Here is a 26,928-nt window from a genome sequence, read left to right as displayed (position 1 = left end):
AGAGCTATTTTACTCAAGATACTCACTAAAGGGGTTCTTCGCTTTTGGAAACAAATCCTAATTTTTGTCTGCCAAATATAGCAAATAGGAGCTCAACTAATTTTTACCTGCTGTCACGATCTGCCTGCAGCTTACTGCTTTGTATTGGCAGCTCCTGCCTCCAGGACTATTAGACTTTATTATTTGTGTTTCTTTTTATGTATTGCAGCAGTACCTCTATTCACCAGAGGTGCTGCTATTGTCCCTGCTTCTAGTCCCTTAGGAGTTAACCCTGCTGCACTAATTATCCTTGGCACCTGGGTATTCCCTATGTATACCCGTCTCTCCCAGCATTCATTGCTGGTTATTGATATTACACTCTGTGGTCACATCCTGTTATTCATTGTTGTTACTTCCTACTGCTGTGCCCCTGTGTTTATGCTGCTTGGGATCTCTACATACATTCTGCTTACCTGTATCATCTGTGAACCTGGTATTTACCTCTGCATTTCCCTGCACTTGCTGCCTGCAATCTTTCCATACCTCCTGTTTACCTGCAACTGAAGTATACCTGGTAATTACTGCAAAGCTCATTATTACATCTTCTGTTCATACTCTTCAGCAAATAAACATTGAATGTTTTTCACATTATTCGTGGCTCCTTAGCTGTATTACTGCATTGATTCCTGACACCTGCTCATGGGACCCTCCTGTTACCTGCAGCAGAGAGTAGTTCGCTCTATAATTCTACAGCTCACAATGCTGATTTTTAAATCCAGTCAGTCTTCTGCAATAGAGCTGAACAGGAACTATAGGTTTATGTGGAGTAATTTGCTATAAGGGGCAAGTAAATATGGGCGAAGGTAGTTTGAAAGTAGTGTAATGTTGGTATTGTCGCTATCAGTAAATATTGTCCGATGTGATTTAATGTGGTTCCAAAGCACAAAAGAGATTTAATAGAAGATTTAGCAGATCACAATAATAATACAAAGTACAACCGATACATATGCTGTGCAGCCCCTGGATCCAGAAACAGCCCATCAATTCTGATGTCTGTTGGCAAAGTGTGAGGCTGTTCCTAAATCAAAAGCTGCTTTTATGCTGTTAAGTTTAGAAAAATGATATTACAGAATATACACAGATAACACTAAGAGAGGTCTTCATTGGTCCAGGGTTAGCGATGTTCCAGTAGACTGCTGGTCATAGGTCAGTTCATTTGATCTTCTCCCAAAAGAGGGTGTCGTTCACTCCAACTGTTGCCTACGTGTTTTTCCACCGAAGCACCGGTTTAAACTGACCCATAAGAAGAGTGCTTTTGAGTATTAATCTCATATTGCTCATAACTTGCGACCGTTAGATGCGATCGCTACTCTGTCAAAATCATAAATGACTTTACTATAATATTATCTGTATAAATAACCTTTAAATCATTTATTAAATGATCGAGTGTGAATTGGAAGTTTTATAAAGTGTGTACTACCGTATTTCCCCATGTATAAGACGCACCTTTTTCCCCAAAATGTTGGGTCTAATAACTAGGTGCGTCTTATACAGGTAAAGTCTTCTCTCTGTCTGATCCTGATGCTGGAAACCCGATTAAGGTCCTCTCTGCGATGTCCGGATGTCCTTTCAGGTCATTGACAAGGTCCTGAAAGGCATCCTTTCAGGACCTGGACCTTGAGGTCCTGAAAGGATTGTCAAGGTCCTGAAAGGACATCCGGACATCGCAGAGAGGACCTTTAATCGGGTTTCCAGCATCAGGATCAGACAGAGAGAAGACAGAAGACTTTACCAGACAGAGGAATCATCTGACAGGGTAAGTCAGAATTCACTATAGTGTTGTCTCTCCTCTGTATAAGCTGCACAAATACTCTGTGAAAAAATTGAGGATAATGTTTATCCTCAATTTTTTCACATGATTTATATAGGTGCGTCTTATACAGTGGAGCATCCTATACATGGGGAAATACGGTATTTACCAGTGTAAGTGTGAATGTGAGTGTGTGTACTAGGAATCCGTGCGATTGCGTCATTACACGTGGCCTACTGATCGCACTCGCATGGTAAATCAATATAAATCAATTTAGCCGACTTAATCCAATTATTTGACTTCCACAGTAGACAACCCCTTTAATTGTCAAACTGTAAAGGGCTCCAGCACTTAAATGTCAGGAAGCTGAACAACACTGCTTTGTGTCTTGTACACACTGTGCTTGTTTTATTGACTGTCTTGCTCTTGGTTGTTTTTGAAATTTAGCTGCTAGCCTATAAGCTTTGATTAATTATGCCCAAGTGTATTTTGGCAGGTAGATTGGGTTCTAAGTGTTTTTACAATTGTTGTAAATGCGGCAATAAAGATAAACCATAAAGTCAAACTAAAAAAAACACCAAAAAAAACCTATGAAGCTCTCAAACTACATGAGCAGTTTAGTAAAATACGAGGAACAGCATAGCAAAACAATAAATAAGTAAAACTGGACAGTATTTTACAGCGTTACAAGATTTTTTTGGACCAGTATGAAACAAAATATGTAGTAGAAACTTTGGCAAAATCATCCATGGATGAATTTTATAATGCTGTTGTTTTTAAGCTTTTCAGACTATCAGGAATGTTATTGCTACGATTTTATTGCTACAACCCTGGCTAGGCTACAAGTACAAGCTGTATAATAGTGTCGGACTTTATATCACGTTAGCGATGCAAGTCAGGCTTTGTATACTGCTCAAAGGTGTTGCTACTATGAAAGAGTGTGTTAAAGTTGGTAGAAATGTAGCTTTTCTCTCACTATCTCATTGGTAAATTGAACCTGCCACCAACACACAACGACACGTTAAACAGAAATTTCAACAGACAACAAAAAATTAAACCTATGTCCCTTCTGCTGTAATTATAGCTATATAGTTAATTCTAAATTCACCTCATTATATTGGCAGCACAGTGGCCTAGTGGTTTGCACTTCTACCTCACAGCACTGGGGTCATGAGTTTGATTCCCAACCATGTCCTTATCTGTGTGGAGTTTGTATGTTCTCCCTGTGTTTGCGTGGGTTTCCTCCGGGTGCTCCGGTTTCCTCCCACACTCCAAAAACATACTATTAGGTTAATTGGCTGCTATCAAAATTGACCTTAGTCTGTGTGTGTGTGTGTGTATGTTAGGGACTTTAGACTGTAAGCTCCAATGGGGCAGGGACTGATGTTAATGAGTTCTCTGTACAGCGCTGCGGAATTAGTGGTGCTCTATAAATAACTGATGATGATTATGATGATTATATGCCTGATGGAATTCATCAGTCGAGTAGGTATAAGCATTGTGAACATCCATTGAACTAGCTGGCTCTCATTCTCAAAACTTTCATCTGGACATTTTTGTGATGAACCTGTAGGAAGTCTGCCAGCTTTCCTGATTACCTCTAAATGATCACATGACATTAGAATCACATGACCTTCTGCCCTCAGGCATTGGAACAATGTCTCAGACAATATAGCAGGAAATACAAGAGTGTGATAGTCATCATTTAGGTTTTCAAGAAAGGTTTGTGTGTGTTAATATCTGTACACAGCACTTTGGTTTTTACTGTGGCTCTTCTATTAGTGTTAGATTTTCCAAAACGACACCATCATAAAAGTTAAAGTGGAAACCGAACCGTGAGCCACACGATATAGGGTATATGGCAAGGCTTGTGCTGCTCACGTCTCACTGCACCCCTTAGCACTGACATTCAATGCAGTGCAGTCTAGCACATATTTACTTTTGGATTGTGCTGAATGCTTAAAAATATTCCATCTGTACACCTAATATAGGCAACGGGTGTAGGGGAAGGAGGATGCCTACTTTTTGTGACAACAGTTAATCTAACCTTGAATTACTCAAGTTAAAGCTGGGTACACACTACAGGGTTTTTGTCCAATAATCGGCGCCACCAGCCGTCAAATGACCGCTCGGGTCGAAAGTCGGGCCAGTGTGTGTAGTGACACGATGGTCGAAAGTCTGCCCAAATGGACGATTGTCGCCTCATTTGGTTGGTCGTACCAATCAATGTTTTCCGATCAATCACCTAACGATCATGTGGTGTATATGCACTCATGCTGACGATCTCCATAGAGTTTACAGAGTCGGGCTCTTTTCAGCCGATGTTAGCACTGAATGTCAGAGTGAATAAATGTAGAGAGTCCTGTAGAAGGAATAATTCATTTGTTCGTTCTGAGACAGAATGTTTAGTTTCAGAGTCACAGAAGCTAACGAAATTCGTTAGGGCATGTGGATAGCTATAACAAGGCAGTTTTAATCAGTGTGACAATGTGACAGTAGTGAATGAATGAATATTGTGCTGTCATTCTCTGGACTAGAGGACCAGATAAAGAACCAGATGAAGAGCACAGATCTGAAGGTAAATCATGTCAGTGTGTATGCATGAATCGCCAGACTGATCGGACTTCAGTCGTAGGTATAATCATTTGAGACTTCGGTCGGAAAAATTCTTCAGTGTGTACCCAGCTGTGGATTTCTGTGGAAATGCTACCACAGGAGTCTGAGAAATGGGGAAACATACATTGTTAGTTACATATGAAGAAATGGTAAAAACTTGAAGTGTCCTGGGAGTATCTTGTCTCAGATGGCATATTAAGAAACAAGTTCATAAAAAAATGGTTAGTTTTGACCGTTTTAGCTCCAAAGAATTAAAAACTCACTCATGATGTAGTATTGATGCAATAATATATTATAACTCTCATTGGCGTTCTGTAGGTTAAAAAAAAGAAAAAAGTATGAAACAGCTGTAATAACACTAGTAGTTAAGTGGCCCTAAAAGTTCCCATAATGCATGTGACCAATGACCTCCATCTCTGTTACTGGTAGGGAAGAAGCACTTTGCTCTCCCTGCAGTCCTGCCCTATAATAATCTGGAAAACTTTTCTTCATATGACAGCTTATAAACATGGTATAGTACACACTGCTTAGCCATTATCCATAAATACATGGCTTTTAAGAAATACAAAACTTAGATTCATCTTTCTCTGCTGTTAACGAAACATAGTGCTTTGTACTGAAGAAGGGAAATGAGTGTCAATATATTTATTTATTGATTTAGCACCAACATAATACATAATGCTGTACAGAGAATGTTTAATCATCCATCCAGTCCCTGACAGTCAATTAACCTACCATTATGTTTTAGACTGTGGAAGGAAACTGGAAACATGGAGGGAACATGCAAACTCCACACAGATAGGGTCCTGGTTGGAATCGAACCCTTGGCCCCGGCGCTGTGAGGCAGCGATGCTAACAACATTCTCTCTATGCAGTCCCATATTTTATTATAATATCAACACATTTGATAAAAAAAAGTGTTGATCAATTATATTGGAAAGCCAGTGGCACCCTATCAGATCAGATGAGGGTCATGAAAACAAGTGTAGGTAAAACCAAATAAAAAATAAATACATCAGCAGGAACAATACCTTTGAAGGATTGCTGTTTAGGTATATCATAAATAAATTTAAATACCCTACGTTCCTCAGAACTTTGATTTCTAACAACTTGTCCTCTGTACTCAACTTTATTATATTAAGCAGCTCAAAACGAAGATATTTACAGTGCTGCGTAGCTACTTTAGAATTTATTTTACGTTGGTCAACTTTATGAAAGATATCACAGTCTAATCCCATCTATAGTAGAATCATGAGCTTCCCAAGAATTAGTATTGCTTACTGGAAGCTATATAGCTGTAATATTGTCTGTGTATATGTGTGTATGTATATGAGTGTATGTATATGCATGTGCGTGTATATGTGTGTGTGTATATATACATATATACACAGTGTGTCTGTGTGTGTATATATCTATAATATAAATGCTTAGTGGCGTGTGTTAGTCTGTCTGTGTGTGTGTGTGTGGAAAAAATAAAACCAAGCTGCAGCGCCACCTGCTGGGCGGAGTTATACACTGACCTACTAAATTCTTAGTGTGTGTGGGAAAAAAAATTCTTAAAGGGCTGAAATTTTGGTATATTAAGATGTTTTTAATTTGTTAATTTAATTTGTTAATTGTTAAAAGTGTTTATAAAGATTTAAAAAAAAAAATATATATTTCTTGAAGGAGAAGTGACAGTTGGGAGTGGTTGGTGGTTGCCGGGGGTGACAGTGGGGAGTGGTTGGTGGTTGCCGGGGGTGACAGAGTGAGAGGAGTGTGATACTCAGGACCGCTGAGAGAGATCCCTGTGTCTGGATAGACATCTGGATAGATGTGGCGATAAAGATGAAGGATGAGGTGATGGAGAAGAATGATGAGGTGGTGACATGTGGACAAAACTACGTTAAAAAAGGGCGCTTACATCGGGAAGTAACGCTCTTCCCCTGAGGAGGCCTGGGCTATGGCCCAAATGCATGACAAGAACCTTTTAACACCTTAAGTAGCTTGATTTGACTAGAATGCATGAGTATCATGCACGGGTTAACTTATATATATATAATATGTAATACTTGCTGTTAGTGTTCTAAGTTCAGTGCACCTTTTCTTTATGTATCATCAGCCATGCATTGCCTCTAGCAAATCATTTCCTTTAAATAAAAAGTTTGACCAAGCATAAGTTAGATCAGGTAATGATGAGGGTGTGTTTGAGGGCAGGAAACTAAAAGTGTTAACTAACTGTTTTGGCTTTTATTAGAAGGTACTATTTCTTTCTATTCCTGTAAATGTCTAATTATTCTGCATGGATGGCTATTTTTATGGATTCATGTCAGCAATTTATTCCACAGCTTGGTACAATGCGCACCCATGGTGAATATTCAAACCTTGCCAAATAGTCTTCACTGTCTTATTGGATACTCTTTACAAAAAAAAAATCAAATTCCCAGACGACAAAAAAAACACCTTAAATTTCCATTTCTCGTGAATTCTTTAATCGGGTGCAAGTCATTATGTGCTTTGTTGATTCTTAAGTGCAAAGATAATTGCAGTGGGCAGCGTGAAAGTGGTTTGATTATTGCCTGTCAACTCTTGTGAATTCTAATAAGTCTAATTGCATAGCATCAATTCATCATCTCAGCATCACTTCTTTTTTATTATTAGCTCTTATAAATTGTAATGTGCTCATAAAGGAATGTTGTAGTATATCAGTGCTGACATTCTACCTGGCCTATTGTCATTTTTTGCCGATGCCTAATGCAGCTTTACAAATTAAAAGTTTATAATGATGTGCCCTTTCCTGAAACTCATTTCAATTTTGCCTTCCAGGTTGCATGAATAAAAGGCAATAGTCCACAGTATCTTTGGTTTACTATTAGTTTATTTCTTTCCTGTAGATATAAGGAGGCTGCTAATTTATGCGCGTGTGTTTCTTATTGTGCACAAGACAGCACAGTGGTGATTGTATATGTACACCCTGGAATGACCTGTTTTCAACAGTATTTTTACTGTTAGGGCAGAAATACATAGTGCTTTCCATATATTATATATGTGTATATATATAATATTTTATATTTCATGGGCTATATAAAACCATGCCTTTGTGGTCTTTTTCACAACTTTTTTTCAATTGTGTTACACTAGAAGAAAACCCTGGGCCATTTGCTTGCATTTGCCTCCAAGGCCACAGTATACAATGAATGGATATATATTGCGGTCCTACTGTGTGCTGCCTCTTTGTGTGTGTGTATGAATATACGTGTATGTGTGTGTGTGTGTGTGTGTGTGTGTGTGTGTATATATATATATATATACACAGAACTCCACTAGGTCCCAAATAGCATTTGGCAAAGTATAACAAAAATATATGCACATCAAGCGCTCACATGAATTCACAGAATAGGAAATCTTCCTTCTCTGGAATAGTCTTGATAAAGACGCCTCCTTTGGAGTTGAAATGCGTTGGAAGACTGATCTACACCACCCTTGACCAGGAGGTACCATCATCAGAATTGGGAGAAGGAGGAAACCCGGAGATGCCATCTACCCTTCTTATCAATGCAACATTGTTAATGGACTCTCTGGAATGGGTATTTTATACACAGCTTGTTAAGGATGTTTTACACTGTTTTTAGCATGTGAGTACAATGTTTACCTAATCTTTTTGTTATCTAATAAAAAGATAATGCAGTAGATGCTCTATTTCTCCATTTTCTCTCATATGGTGGGAGGCCTGAATGTGGAAGAAAGTCTAAGAATACATTGATGTGATTGATAGGACCGTAACAAGAAACTTTTCTGAAAGCATAATCCCAATGGGCTAAAAGCCCACATATTACCACAGGAAGCAGATACTTCGTGGGTGATTGCTTCACCATGAGGATAAGGGTCCTTTCTTTCCTAACTTGAAGATTCACCTATAACACTATTCACTATATTGGTTCATTGAACATTAGTATTTTGATGTTACATATTTTATATATCCTGTATTTTTGAGTTTTTGTTTCAGTTCTTTTATGCCAAAAGAACGGAAAGGGAATTGATTTATTGTATTCCGCTGTGAAAGAAGATTTCCTATTCTATGGATGTGAGTGCTTGATGTATATATAATTTTGTATATAATTTTGTTATACTCTACCAGTATATATAGTATGTTTATGATGGGATTTTTCTAGGACAGTGACAGCTGCCTTGGGTGCAATAAGGTTTTGGGGCCCAAGTGTTATGTTGATTACAGTCCGTTATTTCTTGCATTGGAGATCATCAGAAGAACTGTAGTTTGATATGTTAGTGTTACAAAATCTGTTCCACAAACTAGGTCTTGCAATTATAGCCATGGAGCCAGACAAATGATGAAAACATTGAGCTGTTTATTGCAGAGAAAGGAACAATCCAGGTGATGCAATGAACACAGACCGGGTCAGAGTGTAATCAGATTTTCATGTATAGCAGATTAGCAGGAGTAATGCAAATGTCAGGTTAAGAGAAGATACAGGTGATTGATTTAAGGCTGTACAAAGAAGCAGAAACTGGCTAAGCATGAATATCCACAGGAACAGAAAAATCAGGGCAGTAATCCAAGGTACAAACAAAAACAAGCTTGGAAACATTAGCGACCAGCAAGGAAAGCTGGAAGAGGCAGGTATAAATATATGAGACCCTCAGGTGTAGGTGACTAAATAGCTGTGCTAGTTAACCCCTGATAGTGGGAAAAGACAGCAGTACCTCTGGTGTTACACAGGTAATGCAGGGTAACATAACAACAGAGTCCAAAATAGTGTTAGTCATATCATAAAAGTTAGTAAACTGCACATCTTCTTAATGACATGACCTGAAGACCTGTTATCTTTATGCTATAACTGTTACATTTTTCTTCTTTTGTCTGACTTGTTTTCACAAATAACAATCTGTACATTAGCTTCTAATCAAAATTACTATTCATTTGTAATTGTATTGACAGTCATAAAAAAAGAAGCAATTTTCTCCCATTAGTAAGCAAAAAATAGAGCTCAGTAGATGACTGTCTGACACCAATGATTTTGAAATCCTGTAGAATATTGAATCCCTAGCTTAAAATGTCTGAACCCCTTTTTTGTTGTAGATCCTACTTCCTGTTACTATTGGGTCTACGCTAGGTCAGATCTGGATATAACAGATTTATTGAGATGTGGGCTGCTTTTGTTGTGTGGCTGATGTGCTGAGAGATAGGGTCAGGTCATTGGCATTACTAGGGGCCTCAGAGCCCCCGTACCAAAATATTTGCAACCTGGGATATGTACAGTACTAGGCAACAGAAACTACATTGCACTAAGACTATTTCCTTGCCCAGCGCCATTCACTTGTTCAGAAATCACCCCTTTACCTCCTGTTCACAGAGATCCCAATCGGCGTTCCCCACTTTCCTTTTCCCAGGTAGTTGTGTGGTGTCTTCCCCTTCCATCTGAAATCTCCATGTCACTGTGGGAGTTCTCTGCCGCACTCCCTACCTTTATGAGCATCTCTGTGATCACAGAGATACTCTGATACACCTCCATTATTGTGAGGCACCACAAGCCTTTTCTTAGTGTCCCGATTGCAAAAACACATTATTGGGACATATGCCCTGATCAGCCCTACACATGTGGAGATTTTGATGAGAAGCGAAGGACACCACATCGGTGGGACTCTTTCTACTGGTCTCGTCCCCAACCAGACACCAATGAAGGTAAGTTAGTTAGTACAGGTTCTGTTGATGTGGTGTGGAGATTTTGATGATAAGCGAAGGACACCACATCAGTGGGACTCTTTCTACTGGTCTCGTCTCTAACCCAACACCAGTGAAGGTAAGAGAGTGTGCCACTAGTTTGTGTCATAGGATGGAAACCATGGAAATAAATGTATGCTTGACCTTAACAAAGAAAAGTATTGCCCTTGTCTTCACATTGACTCATAAAACTAATTTAATATACGTTTGTTGCAAGCAATGCCTGTGTAGTGTTAAAACCGTTAAATATGATTGCCTTCTGTTACAGATGAACTGGCTTATCTGCTTGTTTTAGAAGTACATCGCCATTAAAATCTCCTTTCTTTTTTCCTTTCGCTAACTGGAGAAAATAAAAGGGATTCTGTGATGACTGTTGGTTGTTAAATTTATTCCAACTATAACAGTATGATTAGGCAACCACAGTAAGCACAGATGTTCGTTTAATTGGCTTTTCTTTAAAAAACATTGCCTGCTATGAACTTAAAAAGGTAACGTTGGATACCCTGCGTATTAATGGGAACTTTGTATACGGCTTATTTCTTGAAGGCTGTTTTTAGTGCTAAAAAAAATCAAGTGTGTGCTTTCAAGCATGGGACCTCAATGTTAGATCTCATTTTGCTGTCTGGGTCTTCACTTGTCTGCTTTGATATCAGTAGGCCTTTCTGAGATGTTTCTGCAAAGGCGTAACATAATGAATGTATTTATTTACTTCCCAGCATTATGAAGATGTTTCTAGCTTCTAGCAATTTTTCCAGCGTCTGACAGTAACTTAAAAATGTTGCAGGGTAAAATTGCAGGGGCAAAAAAGTATAAAGTTAAAAAAGAAATTGAAAGTAATAAGGCAGGTGAGACCTAGAGCAGGTGGGCGCTACAGAGATGAGTGAAAATGTTAACTTAAACAGTGGCGCACGCAGGGGGGGTTTCTGAGTCTCTAGAAACCCCCCCTGCGCTAACTAAGTGGCCACTGTCCTATATAGCAGCCGCGGCGCTTTCAAAGAAGCGGACGCTTCTTAAACAGCGCCGCGGCTGCTGTATAGGACAGAGCTGGCGAAACGGAGCTGCTGCGCATGCGCAGCTGCTCTCTCTCGGGTTGTTGTTTTTTTGGGTCGGCGGGGAGAAACCCCCCCCCCCCCCGACAATCCTCCGTGCGCCCCTGTTAAACTCATTTTCTCCCTAAATTATTCATTTTCTTTGATTTCTCTGTGTGTGTATTTTTTTTAGTTAATTTTAGTTGTTTATTTCAAATTTCTTCTGTGTTTGCTGTGAACGTTAAATCACCATTCATAATGTGTCCTTGTTTTACCTTCAAACAGCAGGAAATGGCTGGGGATTTTTTTCCTTTTAAAAGAAAATGACATTTTAACATATTTGTTTATGCAAAATAATGGGTGGAATTGGAAAATCGGAAGCAGTGTAGCAAAAATATATAAATAAAGACATAATGATGTACTGGATGTCACATAACAATATGGTTAACTACAAATAGCACTTTGGGCCTGATTTCGAGTTAGGAGCAAAGCAAAGAAAAGGAGCAAATTTGCAGCTTGGCAAAACCATGTTGCATTAGAGGGGGAGCTAAATTTAAAATGTGGGGACAGATTTATAGTTGCGATAGGGCATATCATAGATCAACTTTAAATTTTGGTGCAAAAATAAAGCTATCAAGTATTTGTGTGCTACATGAAAAACATCCAGTATTTTCCTTGCTTGCACAAAAACAAGTCAATTTGTACCCCTTGCATTGTTACATTGTTGTCCAGGTGCAAATTTGCTTCTTTTCTTTGCTTCTAACTCAAAATCAGTCCCTTTGTTTCTTTAATGTTAGTTAATGTAGGTTACAGGTTTTAACATTTCTCAGTGGGCACAGATAAGAAATGTGAAATAATAATAAAAAAAATGATCAAAGATAGCTAAGTGAATTCTAAAGGTGAAGTCTTTAAATTATCAAGATATCGCCAACAACGACAATAGCATGCACAAGTCCCAAGGAAAGTCACAGACTGGTAGTAAATTAAAATCAGTTTTTTTTGCCCATAATAGCAAAATTAAAATACACTTGGGGAGGGACCAAGCACTTGTGTGTCCACTGTGCCTCCTGCACATTTCTTGCCCTGCTGGGTTTTTTCTCAAGCAAAATTAGTTAGGCCTTGCTCCAGTTATGGCTAACCTGTGACACTCCAGGGGGTAAATGTATTAACCTCCGGTTTCTTCAACCCCCGCGAGTTCGGCGTCTTCGGCGCTTAAATTTAAAGCGGCGCTGCTTTGTAAAGGGAAACTTCCCTTTACAAGGCAGCGCCGCTTTAAATTTAAGCGCCGAAGACGCCGAACTCGCGGGGGTTGAAGAAACCAGATGTTAATACATATACCGCCAGGTGTTGTGAAACTACAAGCCCCATGTTTTGCTGTTAGATAACTGGCTGATAGCTGGCAAAGCATGCTGGGGCTTGTAGTTTCACAACACCTGGAGTGTCACAGGTTAGCCTTCACTGGCCCAGACCATTTAATTTTTAAAATACCGTGTATAAAGTGTTATGTTTACCGTTCGTGATCTTTACAAGTGGCAATTGCAAGTTTGGATTGAAATCGATTACACAGTCTGAGCACTTTTCTAGTTTGTGAACAACAAATTATAGTCCACACACATTTAGACTGTTAAGCAAGCATACCCACTACTTGGAAATAAAGCGTGCTTGACATTATAGATATAGTTAAAATCATATTACCAGGTTAAGCTTTTAAACTATGTAATTTAAAATATGCTATAACATTGAGGACTCCAAAAACTACTCCAACTCACAGGTATTTATGAAAATAACAGAGGTCTGCTTAAGAAAACTTGAATGTCAGTCAAGAAGATGTCTTAAGTGGTTAAGGACCAATTGGTGTGTGTGGGGGGGGGGGGGGGGGTTGGGTCGTCTGTAGGGTAGGTAAAGTAGATCTACTTACTGGATAAAGGATATAATGGGGGAGGCGATATCCTCTTATAAAATTGTGGAATTTAAGAATTCCAATTGTTCTTGGGATCTAAGTAAACATTTTTCTATGGAGGCCGCATTCTGCTGATTATACTGTTTAGAAATGTCTACAAAATTTCTTAGGATCACATGCTGTTTTTACCTGTAAGAAAAAATATATAATGCACCAGGCAGGTTCTCTAATAGTCCAGACACAGGGTTAAATATAGTATCTATTAATCATTCACATATTGTCAAGTATTACATAATGATAATCGGAATTATGATCCTGTGTCTAGAGGGGTGCACCCATACACTAAAGCACTAAGAAAATAACAAAGAGAAAGAATGTGTACATATAGGGCACTCAGAGAGCCAAACTAAATAAAATATATCAAATTTTATTGGTATACATTAAAATAGTAATGTTACTAAATAGTTCTATTAGCGAAATATTAAAACTTGATGAAATTAAAAATTGAACCGATTATATGAAACTGGTAAAATTAGCAGAAATCACTGCTAGAAAAGGCACCTCATAGTTCTCTCAACTGATAATCAGATATATATAATATAATGGATTCTGCCTAATATTACGTATATATATATATATATATATATATATATATATATATATATATATATATATATATATATCAAGTTTTCTTATAATTAGCCCCTTATGGATATTGAAACATCCAGAGCAAGTAATATAATTATCTGGTTAAATGAATCTTATATCTGATATTAGTGCAGATTCCATGGTATTTGTAATTACATATGCTACTCCCGCAGTCTTACTATACCACACGTTTTCCTTGATACGGGTAAGTTTTAATGAAGACCGGGTCTCAGGTGGGAGATACAATGATTTGACCAGCGTGCTAGTGTGAAACAGAGTTATAACCGAGTTCTAAGCTGTTTTTACCTACTCTGTGTGTACAGAGTAAATTGAGCCTTCCGAGATAAACTCTCAACGTTTACTACACTAAGAAATAGCCTCCTCAGCTTCAGATTGTTGGATTGCAGCTAGTAACTGACATACATCTCCTATCTATTTACTGTTAGGGTAAGAGAGGGATTTTTATTTAAGACTTATTCAAGCCTTGAAGCAGCATTATTTTTTACTTCAATCTGAAGCAAACTGTCTCTATTGTATAGAGTAAATAACTATTAGTATATATTTCATTTCAACTTGTGTAGATTAATTCAACTTCCAATGGGATCTATCCCTTCTGAAGTTCCCATACTGGGTGCCATAGATATTAGCTACTGTAAACAGTGCTAAACCTAAGCATTCATCAACTGGAATATAGCAGCACTACTTACTTACTGATGTTACTTGGAAAAGCAATCTAGTTTTTATATAAATGGCAACTGCGTTTATTCAATTTTGGGCAGTTGTATCATATGCCGGATATAAGAGGCTGGATCAAAGACAGAGGGATAAGAATTGAAGAAATGTGTCTCCTGTAATATGTCAATTTGTAGTTTCTTATAAAGCTAATATGTCATCCTTTGGGATAAACTTTAGACATCACCTAAACTAGAACTAAAAGATACTGTCGATAGCTGTAGAAAAAGCTTCCTTACTAAATATAAATGAGCACATAAGTGGGAAATTAAACTGAATAATTTCTCCTCTCCTCTTGATGTATGTGGCATGGGCAGCACGGTGGCTAAGTGGAGTGGTTAGCACTTCTGCCTCACAGCGCTGGGGTCATGAGTTCGATTCCCGACCATGGCCTTATCTCTGTGGAGTTTGTATGTTCTCCCCGTGTTTGCGTGGGTTTCCTCGGGGTGCTCTGGTTTCCTCCCACAGTCCAAAAACATACTGACAGGTTAATTGGCTGCTTTTGAAAATTGACCCTAGTCTGTCTCTCTGTCTGTATGTGTATGTTAGGGAAATTAGACTGTAAGCTCCAATGGGGCAGAGACTGATGTGAATAAATTCTCTGTACAGCGCTGTGGAATCAGTGGTGCCTTATAAATAAATGGTGATGATGATGATGATGAAGGTTGCAAAAGAACACAGAGTGACATTCTACTGAAACCAGTAACTATAACTTACCACTAAACATTGAACACATACACCTGTCCATTAAGTTCCTAGCAAACAGTAAAACATAAGTGCTACAAACTAGGGCAAGTTTTACCAGGGACTCCAAGTCGCTACAGAAAGGTCAAGTGGACTATCCATAAACATTCAGAAAATAATAAACAGGTTCCTGTAATCAAGTAGCTTTTAAAAAGTGCTCCTTGATTTTAGTGGAACCGGATTATAATATCCCTTGGCCCTCTATAGCCAGTAGGAGGTTTTTTTTTTTGCAGTTCCATATGTGATTGGTCCAGCAACAGAGCTTAATCATTAGTCCAATAAAAAGCATCTAGGAAACCAAGGAAAGGAGTCGTCAAGATTACCACCCACTCAGTTACCCCCTAAGAGCCTTGTATAATTTTTCTACTTCTGCTGTTGAGATCTGCTATATGAAGAGTGTTTTTTTTTCTGCACAATCTGCTACAACATCTTCTGAAATGACTCCACTTTGGTATCATAGAGTATCCTAAATTTGTCTGTACGCTTCCCTGTTGCTGTAGTCTCTGATTGAAATAGTCACAATATTTCCCTAAGCATGGTCTCTAGCGTATTATTCAGGTCTGTATATGTGCAAAGATAATTATGTTTAGAATAGAAAGGAACAGTAGGTTCCATTCTTAAAGAATATTGCGGAATGTCAGTCATTTCAGCCTGTTACGGTGGATGAATATGTGGGGATGCTGATTCTTGTGGCTATCAGGCCTAGCATCGGAAGTAATGCTAGAATCCGCTGATGGAGCTTGTCCATCTTCCATGCAGCCATATGAATTTATAGGGCTCCATCACTCACTGATCCTTGTATATATTGTAATTGGCCAGTAAAATTTTAATTATAATAGGTTTTCAAATATAAAACAGGTTCACAACTACTCCACTATTAACAGGTTGTATTTAAAATCTGTACAGGCATGCTGCAGGACTGTGTTACCCATTAGGACTCTATTTATTGTTAACTACTCCATGTGTGACCAAAATCATATCAAACATTGCTTTCTTACATAAGTGCACTCACATGGTGCAAGAATTATGAAATAACTTGCCAGAGATCAGGGCTGCCAAGAGAGTAAAGCAACTTTCTGGCAGGAGAAGGGGGTGTGGTCACATAGTGATGGAGGCCTGGTCAACATGGGCTGTGGTTCCGCCTCGTTGCACAATATGGGGGGAATTCAATTAGCCTCAAAGTGTCTCTGCGGCAGAGATTTTGTCAGAAATTTCTACCATAATTGCCGGCAATGTGTGCGGCGAGATGTCCGCGCACCACTTCACTGGCAATTGATATCCTTCCATTATGTATTAAAATGGTGTTGGTCTCACCTACCTGCTATTGCAGCTTTCACAACCTGTTACTGGATTCTTGTATGGAGCCTGGAATGTTGAAACTTGTTTCGAAAATGTATAAGTACGTGAAATATGGAAAATAATTAGTGAACACAGCACACAACACAGATCACACAGTATATAACAGGGAAAATGTGTGTGAGAAAAATAATCACAGATATCTATATGTTTGGAACTGGTCAGATAGTGAAACAAAATTGTGAGTGTATAAGAGAAGAGGCGCTCAAAAATCCTTAAACATAAGTTCAATAATGATGACAGAAAATTAAATAAAATTTTAAACTCCAAACTAATTTATTCATAAAGTAACAATATGGGGGAGATTCAATTGGCGGCGATGTGGCACGTGGACATTGCGCTGCGCACATTGCTGCCAATTACAAATAACAGTAGGAATCTCCACCGCAAGTTGTCCCATGGATGTTCCTGAGACACCTCACGCCTATTTGAATCTTCCCCTGTCTCACAAACAAAAAACATTTAAACTTGTGTGTGTATATATATTTAACATGCCATTCTCCCAGACACATCACACCATCCCCACAGAAACATTACGCATCCTAGACACATCATAGGCCCCCCCAGACAAATCACCCCCCCAGAAACATGAGAAGCCCCCCAGCAGTCACATTATAATGCCCCCACCAAACTACAACCCCCCCAAGGAACGTCATCAGCCCCCCCCAGCAGATACATCATAACACCACCCCACAACCACAGCTCAGCACACATACCTATGTTGAGCTGAAGCTCCTCCTCCTTGCTCTCCAGGCTGCTGGGACAGTGTGTGATGTCACACACTGTAGAGGGACTGGGAGCTACTGACAGCTGTCGGCTCATGCCCTCCCTCCCCCCTAACACCCCCAAAATGCCTGTTTGGAACACACCAGAGAGGGTTTGGTCATATCTGGGCTATATGTTTGTACATAAGCCACTGGAAATGTTTTAATCGTAGCATTTGTTTTCCAAGACTCAGATTAATGGTGCACTAGCATCAGCATAACTTTATAAGTCACTGAAATGGGTTATATCTTATGGTCTAAGCCGGGGCAGCAGAGTGATATTGCTGGTGATTTTGCTGGCAGTGGTAAGTGTCCGCATACACTTCGCCAGCCAGTCCTGGATCCATCTGCACATGCGTGACCCAGCGTTACGTAGTGGAACTGGAAGCTATAACTTAGGATTCCAGTTCTACTTTTAATAATCATAAAAAAATAAATAAAATAAATGTTGTAAAATACAAAAAATAATTGCTATGCTGCCATCGGAATGAGAAAAAAATGCATTATTTAAATAATAATAATAATATAATTATTATAATTATATTATTATATTTATAGTAATTCTCTCTGAATATAACCTACTGTCATTGCGCTCTTTCTTAAATAGGCTTCCTCATGCTTTTTACTGGGAAGCTTTCGCCAGGTGTAGCCTGTGGGAACCCCTTGTCTGATAGGGAGAAGCCATATCTCTGGCTAGAAAACAGCATCTCTCCCTTTCATAGTCACTCCACCTATTGACAGCTCCAAAACCCCCATTGTGCTCCCAATTTCGTTTGGGACCTCCCCTCACAAAAAGGCACAGGATTACCATGGCAAATTATCAATTTTGTTTTAGTACTGAATAATTTTATTATAGAAAAAATGAATATCCAAAATAAAAAAGAAGCATGATATTTAGAAATGTTAACAAATATTTGCCATGATTTTTTTAATAATTATTACTATTAAAGTGTTCCTTTAAAACTTTTATTAACTATCTTTGTCAATCCATTATTTTACACAGTTTCAAATAGGTTTGTATAGGATTTATAGTTACAAAGTGTTTTCTCTACCTTCACCTTTGTGGTATTGAGAAAGCTTTAATTAGATTTGCGTAATTAGTATGTACACTGTTTGCAGCTAATAAAGCAATACTCAGCATGGGTTTTCTAGGTTTATATTAATTAGCTCTGCTCAGTTTAAAGCTAGGAATTTAATGACACGCGTGTGATGACAATGCATTCAATTTTTTTGTTCATTTGTTTCCTAGAGCCAACGTTTTTACCAATGTTTTTTTTTACAAGAAAAACTTTAGCGTATTCTGTAAGTATTTACCTTTTTGTTCAGTGAAAATCTTTTACCAGTTATTTGAATGGGATTTTTTTACTGTATTTACAATTTGTTTTTCTTGCCTTATTGTTCTAGAAATGTTAAGTGAAGTATGTGAACATAAGTTATTTTACTCATAGAAAAATATTACTCTGCATTTTATTGATTAATATGAATAGGAGATGGAATGTTTCATGTACTTGCCTTTCCTAAAAGGACCACAATACCTAAAATAGAAGTTGGTTCATATAAAACAGCTACTAACAAAACTCACACATATACATTTAAAAAGATTCAGTAGTCCTGTTGCAATGGTACTAAGGATTCCAAGAATAGCTCAACCCATTATTTGAATAAAGCATTTTTAATGGGTGTGATACGGCATATCGATGCCGAGAAGAACGACAAGACTCACCCCGTCGTGACTATTCCGAAGGAGCTGGTTCACGACCCTGCCCGATGACGACTCCTCTTCACCCCGACAGCAGCCAGTGGCGATGAAGCAAGAAGGCGGCTGCAGCTGATGACGTCATTGAGCATGCCGACGGCATTATCGCTGTTGTTAAGGGGGTGAGGTAAGTATATACCCATGTACAATGTATTTTAGAAAGGATTATACAGTATACATTGGTGCATACTTACCTCACCCCCTTAACAACAGCGATAATGCCGTTGGCATGCTCAATGACGTCATCAGCTGCAGCCGCCTTCTTGCTTCATGGTCATTGGCTGCTGTCGGGGTGGAGAGGAGTCGTCATCGGGCAGGGTCGTGAACCAGCTCCTTCGGAATAGTCACATCGGGGTGAGTCGTGTTGGGGTAGTCAGCATCGATATGCTGACTACCACCGTTTTTAATGTATAACGTTTAAAATAATAAAATAAGGTCTATTATAAACTTTCTTTTTTTTTAACAAGTAGAACTGAAAGCCCAAACCTGGGCAAACCGTTTCACGTATGCGCAGATATGTAGAGACTCCTGGTAAAGTGGTAAGTTAACCCTTACTACTCAATCCAGGGCAATATTGCCAGGGCAGCTCAGTATTGCTCAGCTCCCCTGATGGATTTTTTGCTGAATTGCAGTGATAAGTGATTTTTGCGTGGCGATAAATTTTTTTTACTTACTGTTGAAACATTTGAGGGATATTTTTTATGAATGTGTCCCTTAGTTCTTATATCGAGATACACACAGCAGACTTCCTGTCTGTAATCTGATTGAAGTATACTGCAGTCATCTTCCTACAGACAAAGACGACAAATGCAAATAAAGAACAAGTAGATGTAAATGATGAGTCAAATAATTCAATATCTCTTATAGATGAAAGTATCTGTAGATAGGATTTTGTATAAAACATATGGCAGAAAGCAGAAATTTATTACAACTAACGATAGATGCAATATCATGGTATGGGCATTTGGGGGCTGTTATCAGTCAGTTTGGGATCTTCTCTTCAGATACAGAACTTGCAATTCCTGACACCTTTCAAACATTTATATATCTGAGCAAATACAATTGAAAAGATGAGGATTGTTTCCTGATCATGAACTGCACTAATGTTTTGAGATGAATACAGATGAGCAAATATCCAGTAGTTTAGATCCCCAAATTATTTGCAAGATTGGGGCAATAGTTATATTTCTGTCGGTTTAATGCAAATGTGCTCTGCAGGGGCAAGACTAGAAATTTGTGTGGTTTCATTGCAAAATTGTGATGGGTCCCTCAAAACATTGTCATCCCAACCACAATATCTTCTCCATCCCTGTTTTCTAATAGGGTAGAGTATCCATTGCATTAATAGCATTCTGGCATGTTAGTCTGGATTATATATACAGTAAGTTTATTGTCATTATTTTCTGAATCATAAAACTGCCTGGATAAATTTATTATGAATTCATATTTAATTTTTACCCCATAGCAGTCCCTGCATTTGTTTTTTGTTTTTTAAAATAAATAAAAATAAATTGTTGTTTATAAATGGCATTTGTGTAACTATCATTTTTAGCAATATCATATTAAGCTATTCATAAACTTCCTGTGATTCAGTTCACAAGTTGACTTTAAACATCACAAACGTATAAAATCTGACAGATTCCAACTCATTACACACTTTTCACCCATCTCTAAATTTATAATGTATGTATGAAAAAAGATATAAGTACCTTGTATACAGTGTACTAATTCTGCATGTGGCCAATACTTACAATATGTGTAAAGGAAACAAATACATGTTGTAGTCATGTTCCAGCATCCACTTTAGTTATTTACTAAAGGCTAGTTTTGCTATTTTTTTTTTTCATTTTTGGCTTCAAAATTTTACTTCCGATATTGTCGGTTCTATGTAAACATTTTTAATTAATCACCCATAAAAGTCAAGTTTCAGGAGCACATGTACAACAGTCAATTGGGCAGCATGGTGGCTTAGTGGTTAGCACTTCTGCCTCACAGCACTGGGATCAGGAGTTTGATTCCTGATCATGGCCTTATCTGTGAGGAGTTTGTATGTGCTCCCCGAGTTTGCGTGGGTTTCGACCGGTTTCTCCGGTTTCATCTCACACTCCAAAAACATACTGACAGGTTAATTGGCTACTATTAAATTGTCTTTAGTCTCTCTTGGTCTGTCTGTGTGTGTATGTTAGGGGATTTAGATTGTAAGCTCCAATGGGGCAGGGACTGATGTAAAGGAGTTCTCTGTACAGCGCTGTGGAATTAGTGGCGCTATATAAATAAACAGATGACGATGATCAATATTATGGTTAGAGCTTTGAGAAGAGCTTAGTCACTTTTTGACCCACATTTGCCCATATATAGAATCTTATTTGAAAGCCAGGATTATGGACAGTTATGAGACTCACCATTTTAGGGGGCTAAGATGCAAGGTACAAAGTTTAGATCCTTACATGACTTAGGAGTTTCAAAGTCCATGCAGATGCTTGTGGATAATCTAGAGGCTTATTGGGTGTCTGGAGCTGGAAAGCCACAGGTTACCTAAGCCTGATCTAGAACCTCTGCATTCCAAAGTTCTAAACTGGCAATATTTGTGGTTCTTATGATTTAATCAATCAAACTTGAAGCTCTACATCAGGGGGCAAATAAATGCAATGATTTGACACTTATACTAATGGATATGAAGTGACCATTGCTTAGTAAATGCTTTGCTGACTATATGGGCACAATTGTACTTTAATATATATATCAGTGAGCACATTTGTCTTTTAAAGTGATCATTGCCTCCTTCAGTAAATGCATTTAGGTAAATTAAGATCCTGAGCAGAATTGTATTCATGGTAATTCTCATTTTCTGCCACTTGACCTCTAACATACTCCGCTCTGAAGATAATCTAGAAGTTCTGCTGTGTAAATCAACCCATAAGAGTCCAAATTAACTTTCAAGTGGTTTGTGTTTTTTTTTTCCATATCATATATTTTTTTCTAATTCAATTGGAAATTGCTTGATGACTGTCTTTAAAAATAAATATATAAATATATTACAGTTTCTGAATAATGACTGACAGCACCGAGAATTATTATTAAGTGAAAAGATTGTGGTTATGAAAGCGTGAAGGGAACTTAGTAAACACATTTCTTCTTGGGCTGCTGCCTTATTAGCACAGTCAGTGTGATGTTTATTGTACTCTATAAACCATTTATATGTGCTCATATATTTTATTTTTATCCCCCACATTCTCATCTTCAATACCAGAGACATTTGGTAATTGTACTTTAGGTTATTAATTCCTCTGTACTTAGTTGCCGGCGGTTAAGACACAGTTTTCCATCTGGTCTGATGCATGAATGCCCGTCGCGCTTCCTGCACCATTGGTGACTATAAACTTTACCAAATCTTTCAAAATTAAGTGCCTGGAATTAGGGGACACTTGGAAATGATTTTCTTTGATAAATACTATTTTTCATAGAATTACTTAGACGTGAGTCTTTTAAAGAAGATTACACCTTCATATTTTATTGTGGTTCAGCCCTCCTACTGTAAAACGACAGGGGTTGTTGTGTTGACTACACTGCTGGATGGCTGTGGCATGGTTTGAAAATTGCACATCTGACCCAGGACACTGTTAGTTGGCTAAGCTGATTTACGGATAGAAAATGACAGAGCGCAGTTCTTCATAATGAGAAAGTAAAATTATTATATAAAAATTATTAATATTGTGCTACAGAAAATAATTGTAGTGTTTATACGTAATTAAATATGTCCATCATGCTTCCTTTCACTCTTCAGGTTGCCATGTTGGGTGAGAGGTGCTTGTCCTGACTAAACAGGTAGAGCTTGAGTGACACTTGTGGAAGTCAAATAATTGGATGAATTAAAGAAATAGATTAATTGTTTTACCGTGCAATTGCGATGAGTAAGCCGCGTGTAATGACACAATCGCACAGGTTAATAACACACACATTACATTCGCACTTGTAAATAGTACACATTTATTAAGGTTCCAATCCACATTTATTTATTAGTAAAATGTATGAGAGATTATTTATACATATATAATATTAAAGATAAGTGCAATTTGAGATTTATACTCAAAAGTGCTTTGTTTATGGGTCAGTTTAAACTGGTTATTCAGCGGGAAGACATATCGGCAACAGTTGGAATAAGTTGCCCCCCACCCTTGGAAAAGATCAAATGAACTGACCTATGACCAGCAGTCAACTGGAACATCGTTAACCCTGGACCAATGAAGACCTCTCTTTTCACAGTTTTTGTTAACTGAAACTGCATATAAGCTCCCTGGGCCAGTCTCTTTTTTTTCTCTCTTCCTGACAACAGACAACATGACTGTATCTGTACCTGGGCTCAGGACGCGCTTTGCGAAAATGTAGTTTCCTGTTTATTGTTATATCTTTTATGCTTCAGCATGGCTTACTGTAAATCCTGCTATCTTTTGCTATTAAATCGCTTTGTGCGTTGGAATCACAATATTCACATTGGACAATTTTTATTGGTAATGATAGAATGAATATTACGCACTTTGGCAGACTTGCTGTGCAGAAATGCACTGTATAGATTGGCCGATTCATACAAAGGGGCGGGGCCAAAATTGTCACAGCTACTTATATGCCAGCAGAATTAGCTTTTTGAGCTGTATGCAAAGCTATCAGGACAATCTGTAATGGAATTGGACAGTATTATTTTAACTTTAACAGAACTGCATTGAAGTGTCAGAGTAACACTGAACAATGTAATTTCCTTCCATGGTTCATATAAAAAATGTAAATTTTGTAGTTTGTCTTAAAAAAAACAAACAAACAAAAAAAAAACGGTAGAATTGCTATAATGAAGTTACACACTAGAATTCATCTATGTATGATCCATTAATTCCATGTGCTACTTTTACATTTTTTTATTTTTATTTTGTTTTCTTACAACTTAATCTGCAGATTTTGATTTTCCTGTGTAATAGCCAATGGCATATATTCTAGGACAGAATGCTTTTCTTTTGACAGATAAAGAAATTGACAGTGATAACCGTTTTTCCATAGTCAGCAGTGAGTGCATTATCAAGCTTAGCTATGCTAATCTACCATTCCTGTGCTTTTTAATAAATCTAGGCCATTGTGCTATTTTTCTTTCATTTTTTTTTTTTTTTTTACTAAATAGATCATCATACATTTTTTAGTTGGGAAGAGTTTCAGTACTCAATATTGCTGCCTCATGGTTAAATACGGTTACACTGTGATTAGGGTTGTCTATGAGTTTGTGATTTCATAGAGCAGAATAAGCAAATATTATTTACATTTGGAATTGTATGTCTTGCAAAGAAACAAAAATATCAGAATTTTTTTTTCTGATGCCCGAACAGCATTGTCAGTGCCTCAAATGGCCTATTTTTTTATTGAAGACTGAGGTGCAGTGCTTCCGATCATCCGAGGACTGTGCTGGGTGCTTTGAAGTTTGAACCCTTCACTAAATGCAAATGGCAACGTTCCTTCCCATCCCCCAGGACCCAAAAGGTCCCAGAGAGGGAGGCCTATAGCTTTTTCCAGGACATTGGTTCTTCAGTTCCCCCCCCCAGAAGGATGGAGCCTCCAATGACTAGGGGAGAGGTAGCACTTAAGGATTTATACCCAAACCCTAGAAAACAAAACTTCAAAACCTCAGAGGGTGTGGCTGGATCACTTATAAATAACTTATTGTATACATTTATTTTAATTAGAGACACAGTGCGCCAATGTATATCATTGTAAATGTATTGATTTTTGTATTAAAAAATGTATTGATTTCTGATGCAGTAGGTATATGTTGGAGGAAATGTGTTTTTGTATGAAACGAAAAAAGGTACTCCCATGCAAATGAAGTCTTTTCATCTGACATATCTTTTCATGCACAGCAGGGGGTTGTTGCCTTTCCATTCTAAGTAGTTTTTCATCTTGTGTCTTAGAAACTGTCTGAATAATGGAACAGCAATTGATTTGGGAAATCACAGACTGATGTAAATTTTGTTAAGTTTAAAATTGCGTTTTCTCAAAGTCTAGAGAATATTGCATCCTGAGGGTAAACATCGGATGTAATATCTCAAACTTTGTGGTGTCAGCTAGGATGAGGGGCCTGAATTCCCCCCTGACAACAAGTGTGTCAGAAACTGTATAAAAAGAGCCCTGTTTGACGATGTTATGTAGTATTCCATCTATACTTCTGGATGATCACTAGTACCTCAAACTGCTGTAAAACGGTCCTTGTCAGGACTCTTGAGCAATTATGCATCACTGCTTGAGGATTCTGCCTGAGGCCTATTGCCTGCTGTATTATGTGACCAACAGATTAGAGCTTACACTCTAATCCGTTCCCTGGCTGTCCTGTGTTGAACCCAGCATCTCTGTGTCAATGCTCTGCCTGCTAAAGGCAGTGTGGCAGCTACACCAGCTACCCAGAAGTAAGCGGTTCTAGGCGCCATTGAAGAAACCTAGTGGCATCATCTGAATTCACCTATATCTATTGCACAGTTGGCATTCACAGTCGGCGAGTGTCTGGTGGCAATGTGACACCAGTAGGAGTGGAATACTTAAAGAGATTGTGTGTAGTGAAGAATAATTGGAGTCATGTCACAACTCAAAATGGACAAAGTAATTATGATTCTGCAGCAACGTAAGTTTACTAGTAGATGAAAGGCCTTTTTAAATGTTGACTATACCACTACTACAATTACTAGTTCCAAAATATTATGCTGCCTCGTGGAATACCTGTCCTACAGCGTTATGTTTGACAAACAATCAATGAAGGGATTTAACAGTTAAATAAAATTTTAGACCTTAAATGTTTTGTTCACAGAGAATATGTATGATATCAAGCACTGAATGAGCAGGGCTGGTTTTAGGGCACGGCAGTCATGCTGAGCCCCATTGTCCAAGCCCTGTGTTACTCAGTGGACAGTCCTTAACCATTTAACCTCCTCAGAATATGCAAGACATGAGCTCCAGTCGTGCATTCTTCATCGCACTCTGACAGTCAATCAAAGTCTAGACAAATATCTGTACAGATGTGTATCTCTCTCTTCCCGACTGCTAAATGGGTGAGATCTTGAGAGACATGAGCTTGCACAAGTTTTCAGTATGGCTCTGCTTATAGTTGTCTTGAGCTACACATATTCTGCACATGTAGTAGTCCCCAGTTAATCTCCTGTCATCCAAGTTGTTTGTATGATAGGTATGCATGCTGCTCTTTTCATCTTTATGTTTTATATGAAAGCACTGACATGGAGTTATCAAGAAAATGCGCATAAGGTTTTTCAAGATCTGTAATCTTATTCTGCAGTGCTTAGTCTTTTGAAGTTAAATGCATTTCTTACAAACAAGCTAGAAATAGTCATGACAATTTCTCACTTCTAGATTTTACATATACAGCCAAATTATATCACTGTGTATCATCCAAGTGTCTGAAATATTTTAGATTCTGCATTTGGACTGCTTTAATGGAAAAAAAAATCAAAATGTTAGATAAAAATATTTAATTTTAAAAAAGGAATACCCTGAAATATTGTTTTATTAGCAGAAATGCACAGCCGGCCAGAACATGGAGGTGATGTTTCTCCAGGCATAATAGCCTGGATAAAATGTTGATGTCTTGAAGGGACAATTAAGTGGAGCTTTTGATATCCCTTACACAAACCACCATACATATACTACAAAACTACTGATAACACTGTAATCATTTGTGGATTTACCAGCAAGGTATAAAATAATCATTTAGATTTGAAGCATTGATATTTTTTTTTGTAAATGAATTCTCTACATTTATGAAACACTGCCCTATTTTGCCTCATTAGAGACAGAGCCAATCATTCTTCATTTATCATTGAAGGCGTCCTAATTCCTG

At 38.0% G+C, this 26,928-nt stretch overlaps 1 protein-coding gene across 2 annotated transcripts in view; it reads left to right on the top strand.

The window, feature by feature from the left end:
- The window catches only part of MACROD2 (mono-ADP ribosylhydrolase 2), a 1,475,276-nt gene that overhangs the window by 939,038 nt on the left and 509,310 nt on the right, over window positions 1–26,928 (top strand). The window lies entirely within an intron of this gene.

Source organism: Mixophyes fleayi, chromosome 3, assembly GCF_038048845.1.
Source record: "Mixophyes fleayi isolate aMixFle1 chromosome 3, aMixFle1.hap1, whole genome shotgun sequence".
Taxonomy (NCBI): Eukaryota; Metazoa; Chordata; class Amphibia; order Anura; family Limnodynastidae; genus Mixophyes; species Mixophyes fleayi.
This window is presented reverse-complemented; position numbering and strand designations above follow the sequence as displayed.